This window comes from Lactuca virosa, chromosome 5 (assembly GCF_052849685.1).
Source record: "Lactuca virosa cultivar CGN04683 chromosome 5, Lactuca_virosa_CGN04683_v6, whole genome shotgun sequence".
Classification (NCBI taxonomy): Eukaryota; Viridiplantae; Streptophyta; class Magnoliopsida; order Asterales; family Asteraceae; genus Lactuca; species Lactuca virosa.
In genome coordinates, this window is record NC_136430.1 from 250,794,095 (window position 1) to 250,801,945 (window position 7,851).

Genomic DNA, 7,851 nt, shown 5'->3' on the forward strand with positions numbered 1-7,851 from the left:
AATTATAAAAAATAAAAATAATAATAAAATTGTGAAGTGGTAACCATTTTCAATGTCGAGTGAGTTGGTGGTGGGTTGTTAGTGGAGCTAACATGTCGCTGAGTTGGAGTGCATTTCCGGTGGCTTGAGTTGACTGTGACCACTCCCTGCCTAATTATTGTGAATTTATTTCATGTTGCACATTCTTGGAAACTGTAATAAATGCAGTGAATTTATTTCTTAATTTTTCTAGAAAACGCGGTTTACAACCATCGCTATATGAGTTTTATATAGGCCCCTCGAATAATATTTATTAATTAAATGAAAATAAATATCTCTTCATGGGAACAAAGATCAATGTCTGTTTGACCACAAAGAAGATATAAGAATTCCCTTTCCACTACTAGAAAAATTAAAAATACCTACGATATTTTCCTACGGAAATATTCCGTCGGAAAATATCGACGGAATACCTACGGAATTCCGACAGAAAACGATGCCCTAAAATACTGACAATATTGTGACGGAATACCTACAGAATACTGACGGAAGACAAATCCGTCGGAAATCCGTCGGTAAATACCGACGGAATAGCTACGGAACTGACAAAAAGACTAATTTGTTTATTTTCCGTCACAAATCCATCGCTAAATAGTAATTTATTAATTTTTTACTATTATTATTATTATTATTATTTATTATTATTATTATTATTATTATTATTATTATTATTATTATTATTTCCGTTATTTTTATTATTATGTCCTACGGATTACCTACGATTCTTTTTTTATTTTCGACATTTCGGGCACCGGACGTCGTTTTTTTTCGCTTTGTTTTTTTCGCATCTCTATTATAAATGATTATCTATAGTTTTCCCAACTTATACCTGATACCTAGATGTTTATAGTGACGTACTCATTTTGATCGGTTACACATTTCACACTTTAAAATTACAATCACATTAACATATGTACATATACATACCTACACATACACATTGACATATCCATTCATATATGCCCATAGAAACATAAATTCATATATACCCATACCTATAGAAACATACATTCTTAGACACACATTCACACATACACATAGATTCATATACATACATACACATATATTCATACATAAACACATTGACCAACCTCTATAAATGTATGTGTCTATGGTTATATGTGAATGTTTGTGTAATTGTGTATGTGTATGTATGTATATGTACATATGTGTGTATGTATGTGAAAGGAGTAACTGTGCGAAAGGAGTAACGGATCTAAAGGTGCACGTGGTTATACACACATATATTAGGTATAATTTGGTGATAGTATAGATAATCATGTGAAAGAGAGGTTTGAAAAAAACGAAGCGAAAAAAACAACGTCCGGTGCCCGAAATGTCGAAAAAAAAAAAAATCAATAGGTAATCCGTAGGAAATTACCGACCGAATAGCGACGGACAGCCCCATCCGTAGGTACGGATTACCTACGGATGGGGCTGTCCGTCGCTATTCCGTCGGTAATTTCCTACGGATTACCTACGGATTTTTTTTATTTTCGACATTTCGGGCACCGGACGTTGTTTTTTTCTCTTCGTTTTTTTCATACCTCTCTTATACATGATTATCTATAGTTTTTCCAAATTATACCTGATACCTAGATGTTTAAAGTGGCGTACTCATTTTGATCGGTTACACATTTCACACTTTAAAATTACAATCACATTAACATATGTACATATACATACATACACATACACATTGACATATACATTCATATATGCCCATAGAAACATAAATTCATATATACCCATAGAAACGTACATTCACACATACATTCTTAGACACATAAAATAAGAGGATCTCTCTCTCATGGCCATGACTGCTAGAGTTCAATTGTAGTTTTCTCTAATATATAATAAACGATAATGATGTTTATTAACAATTTAAAATGAGATATTATTCGTTGAGACTTAATAGTCGACGTGTAGTTATAATAATACAATTTATTTTAAATGAGATGTTTATTAACGATAATACATACACATTGTTATGTTTATATTATTATTATTTTCTTTTATATTTATAATATTTTTATTTTGATTATTGTTTTTATTTTTATAATAATAAATATAATTATAATAATACAATTTATTTTAAAAAAGAGAATGCAAATGAGATTTTATTTTATGTTTTGTTTTTATTTTTATTTTAATTTTGGTTGGAACGGTGACTTCACGAAAAAAATCAAATACACCCGCTTAATTCTCTAAATATTTTAGAACTCCCTCTTTTTCTTAACTTTCCCTCTATTCCTCTTTCTCATCAATAATCTCTCATGTCGCCCTCCTTCTCGTTCGGTCTCCTGCTCTCACATCTGCAATCTCCATCATCGATTCCACTTACACGACCGGCCTGCCGCCACTCGACCAAAGCTCCGACTTGCTGGAACGTCTCACCACCGCTGTCACCGCCAATTCAGGAAGACTGGAAGACGATGCTCACCAAACCCTCATCGATCTGCCTCGTCTCTCTCTCTCTCTCTCTCTCTCTCTCTCGCTCTCTCTCTTCTGATATTACATGGGAAGACTTCACTGCCACCGATCCACCATCGTAGGTCAACAACCATCGTCACTTGGGCTCCAACTCCTATCTCCCACCGCCATCAGATTATCGATTAACGAGAAATAGCACAACAGTTACAAGTAGGTGAAGCACCAGTCGAGTTTGTAGTTCGTATCTTGTAACCCTCTCGTCAAAGTCGTAACCCACGTTGTTCACCCATCACTCATCATTGTTCAATTAGCTATCTCTTTTCAACCATAGACCATACCCGCTCAATCGAAGGTTCAATGTGTAACAAGTCTTTATCAGGTCAGATTCTTACTGTTGTGAAGTTTAATTTCTCGATTATTGAATTTGTTATTGTGTTAATATCTTGAGTTTGTTGCATTGAAATATGTTATTGTGTTAGTTTGTCTATTCTTTGAGTATTGCATCTATTAACATCTATGTGAAGTTTAATTTGTCGATTCACTCATGTCTATTCATTGAGTATTACATCTGTTAGCCTATTACTTCCATCTGTATTGTGTAATTAAGAGTCAAAGCAAGCTAGAATTGATATCTCAATTGTTTTGCATTTGTTGCTTCCCCTGTTTAACTGAGATCAGATCACATGGTTTGTGCTTTGTGGTTTGTTGAAGATACAATAATTATAAGTTTATTTTTATTTTTGGTGTAATCATAAGTTCATTGTAAATTGTAATCAGAAGTTCATTGACCTTACACAATTACAGTAATCAGATTGTTATTGATTGGTTTTTATTGATTTATTTTTGGTGTTGACTCAAAACTTGAGAATTTTTTTGGTAGTGTAACAATGAGGAACCCTGACTTTGAAAGAGGAGGAGCTACAATGATATTTTTTATCTGTTAACATTACCCAAAATGATTTGCTAATAAGATGATATTTTTCACTACTATGCACATTAGTAATTAATACTTATTTTCACATTGTTTTCAGGTAAGCTTTTACATTGTTAGTTTGATTCAAGATTGTGGCTCCATTTCACTATTTCAGTGGATAATACTTGCAATATTTGTGGGACAATAGTTGCAAGATAGAGGGCCAAAGTAAGAAGGGAAGACAAGGTTAGAAAGAAAGAACCATTTTATGTTTCTTGTTTGTTGGGCATGCTTTTTAGTCAAGTTACTACATCTTGACTAGTAACTTCTATCATCAAAAGAAATATGGACATGATTCTATTAAAAAATCACTGAAACATTGCAATTGCTTGTCAAATATATAAGTACATTGTCCAAATTGACAGCGGACGTGAAGTATATTGTTATTCTCTACAATTTCCATTTTTTCCATGTCTTTATTTTATAAATGATTGATGTATTGAATCTGCGGTTGTTTTACAGGTCATCAACCAAGGGCTTAAGAATTATAAAAACTTATATTCGCTTGTAGATTTGCTCATGTAAGTGGTCATTCATTTTTATGATTTTTGATGTAAATTAAGTACAAGGAATATTTTATACAAAGTAGGATAAGAGAAGTGAAATGCATTGTATTTGTATGAATTATATTGACTTGTATTTAAGATATTTTTGTGAAATACATTGTATTTGTTTGACTTATATTGGTTGAATAAGAATTTTATTATAAGGTTATTCTATTGGGTTTTTTCTGCATTTTAGACAGAAAAAACTGATTTTTTTAAAATTTTTTTTTTACTAATTTAGTGACGGATTACTGACCGAAATTCCGTAAGTAAATATTCTGTCGGAATTCCGTTGGTAAGTTGGTCAAACCAGGTTCTGTTGCTATTCCGTAGGAAATCTGTCGGTAAAACATTTCGTAGGTATTCCGTTGGTAAATTACCTACGGAAAAGTGTCGTCGGTATTCCGTAGGTAATCCATCACAATTCCGTCGGTAAAATTTACCCACGAGTGTTTATGCTACGGCCTGTTTTCCGTCGCAAATCCGTAGGTAACACCCTATACCTACGGAATACCTACGGATTTTGCGGTAGGTATTTTCAGATTTTCTATTAAAGGTGTCTTTTAAAATATTTTTTATCTTAAAGGGGTCAAATGAAAATAATAAAAAACATAAGGATCTATGACATAAAGTGATGTAATGGGCTCTCTAACTTTTATGCAAATAATTATGACGTATACACGATAAAGCTGTCCGGAGTGGCTATACAAACCCACACTTGATGTTGAGTTGCCACTCTTGGAGATGCGTGAACACCACCCTTAGGGTTGATGCTCTGGCTATGACATGAGTCCAAAGGCAGAATGAAACGTCCAATGGGAGAAGAGGAAAGTGGCAATGGTCATTTAGACCAATTTGTATCCGTTGCACATTAAAAAAAATAAAAAATCTTTTTTCAATTTAAAAACCTATCAACTTCACCTATAAATACGGTATATTTTACTAACATTTTACACTACAAAAAAACACACTCTTCTCATATATTTTTTTTACCTTCTACCTATGGATTCAAACCAAAATACCCCACTTACTCCAAACACCCCAAACATTCCAAATGATCAATTTGCAAATCTTAGTTACATGCAATTGATAACATCTCCAATCCAACAACAACATATATTCACCAATCTTTAATACCACCCACACTACCACCAACAACAACCATCACAATTTAATCAACCCCAATTTCAAGCCTTTTGTCCCACCCCCGAACCAGGACGGCGGAAACGTCCAGGGGCGGATGACATCGTTGTGTAGTATCATAACAATTGAATATAAATGAAACATAGCAAACCAAACGACATACGTTGAGATGACAAACTTACATTGTTTACATATTGTATTTGTTCATAAGTTACACAAAAGTGACATAAAAGTAAGAAAATCCAAAATGCAACAATCTGGTTCTCAAGGATTGAGATACATGCTTACTGGTTCCTGATAATACAAGTCATTTTGAAAAACGTCAACATTGAATGTTGGGAGTTCATAAGCATATTTGTATGAAAAGATTTGTAACATCTTTGTTTAAAAATGATTTGCATAACTCCAAAAAATCTGATATTTTCTATAAAAATGATTTGTAAGACTAAACAAAATGTATCTATGCATATCCATTGTTTCTTTCCTTTGTAATTGTAAAGTGTATGTTCCCAGAAAATCCAATATTTTCTGTTGTATGAAAATTGTAGTCTTACACCCTAAGACCAGAAATGTATGCAATAGTGTACTGAAGGGTAGTATGCAGTTTTATATTTTAATACAACCGGTGAAGTGAAAACTTCCCGTAAACCAAGATAGTGTTGTTAATCCCTAAGTGAGTTATTATAACCATGCTTGATGTGACTAGTGGCATGTACGACGTTCTTCAGGCGTCAGAATCGGTAAGATATTTGTTACCCTAGACTGGCCTGTCTAGCTGTAGCGAACAACTCAGGTGTGGGGTTGTCAATCCCCGTATAGATCTATACACAACTATCTCGCTCTCCCTCTAGGAGACTCTGGCTATAATACAAGACTTAAAATGTACGCTAGGTAGGTACGGTGAAGAGAGTGTCTCACTAGAGCATTAACGGATTTACGCGAACTACGACTCCCTTGTATTGTATAACGAAATGTTTTCACTATTGAAAATTCATGACGGTTGTTTTATGACACGTGTTTTATGAGTTCATGACATACGTTTTATTATCTACGTTGTATAAGTTTTATGACATGCAGTTTACGACACACGTTTTATGAATATCATACATACGTTTTATGACATGTGCTTTATGACGCGCAAACTGTACTGTCATCAAGTTGTTTTGTATTCCATTTTGTGTAAACTATTTATAGCATTTTATATAAATAGTCAATGGTGAATATGTCTAGTGGTAATATATGTTTGAAAGATAACGTAATATGCTTGGGTTTAACCCCATCAAAATAGTGACGACAATAATAACGACTATTTTTACTAGAAAAGCTATATTTATCAAAAATACAAAACTTTGTAGTTTTTGCACTTCTTATGTTTTACCGGTTAAATGTTAGTATCACCAAAAATAGTTTATGTTTATCAAACTACTATATCAACTTTATGAGTCACGATTTTTATAATAACACGGAGTCTTCAACATCTTTTTACCAACAATTTATACAAATTTTAAATTTGTAATAGTGACACTCGTAAGCATCCAAAGATCAACATATTTGAACACACACACACACACACACACATATATATATATATATATATATATATATATATATATATATATATATATATATATATATGTTTTTGTTATATTTAAGTATCTCGACCCATAAACATGATTTTTGTGTTATGAAAATAATAATAACCATCTATATCTCGATGTTTATGTAGTGAGTGAGTAGTATCAACTTTTTATACATGAACTTGTTCCATATTCAAGCAATCAACCATAGAGCATGCAAATGTCAAAAGGACAAACACACTTAGACTTATATAAACCATATAAATCACGATTTTAATGAGCATATGTATGATAATCTTTAACATTCCATGCACATTTTAAATCACAAACAAGTTGGTGCATGCAAATATCTATTGGGTAAACATATTTTGACTTGTATCCCCCTCCCCCCCCCCTCTAAAAGCATGTAAAACTCGAAAATAATGGGGGTATGAAGCTCACATTGGTTGTTTTTGTGAGTTGTAGGAAGGTGGAGAAGTGGTTTCGAGTCTAGCCTTGCACAAGCTTGAAGGTTACATAAAAAAGTTGTTTGTACATGAATACCATTTTGACCCTGAATTTGCCAGATTCCTTTCAACAACCTTCTCTGCAATTTCAACCCCAAACTTCTCAACGTCAACAATTTCACACACAATCTTTACAACCATCTCAAGTTCCATTATCTTAATCCCAACCTATAAATCTCGAGAAAATGACGACGACGAACGGGTTTTTAAAATTCAACAAGTTCTCGAAAAATATCGCTACTAGATTCTATGTTTTTATATTTTTTAGTAATTTAGGTTTTATTTTCTATGTTTTAGTAATTTAGTTTTAATTTTCTATTTTTTTTAGGTTTATTTTTCTATGTTTTTTAATTAATGTAATGTGGTTTCAATTATTGCAAAATATTTTATTATGTTTTATATTATGTTTTTTATTTAATTTAATCATAAAATTATAAAAAATAATAAAAATAATAAAATTGTGAAGTGGTAACCATTTTCAATGTCGAGTGAGTTGGTGGTGGGTTGTTAGTGGAGCTAACATGTCGCTGAGTTGGAGTGCATTTCCGGTGGCTTGAGTTGACTGTGACCACTCCCTGCCTAATTATTGTGAATTTATTTCATGTTGCACTTTCCTGGAAACTGCAACAAATGCA

General features: G+C 32.7%; 1 long non-coding RNA gene across 1 annotated transcript; it reads left to right on the forward strand.

Moving 5' to 3' along the window:
- The first annotated feature begins 2,270 nt into the window (after window positions 1-2,270).
- On the forward strand, window positions 2,271-4,077 carry LOC145116574 (uncharacterized). Its single transcript, XR_013712194.1, has 3 exons — window positions 2,271-2,851; window positions 3,504-3,631; window positions 3,908-4,077. It is a non-coding gene; the product is annotated as an uncharacterized LOC145116574 (long non-coding RNA).
- The last annotated feature ends 3,774 nt before the right edge of the window (window positions 4,078-7,851 follow it).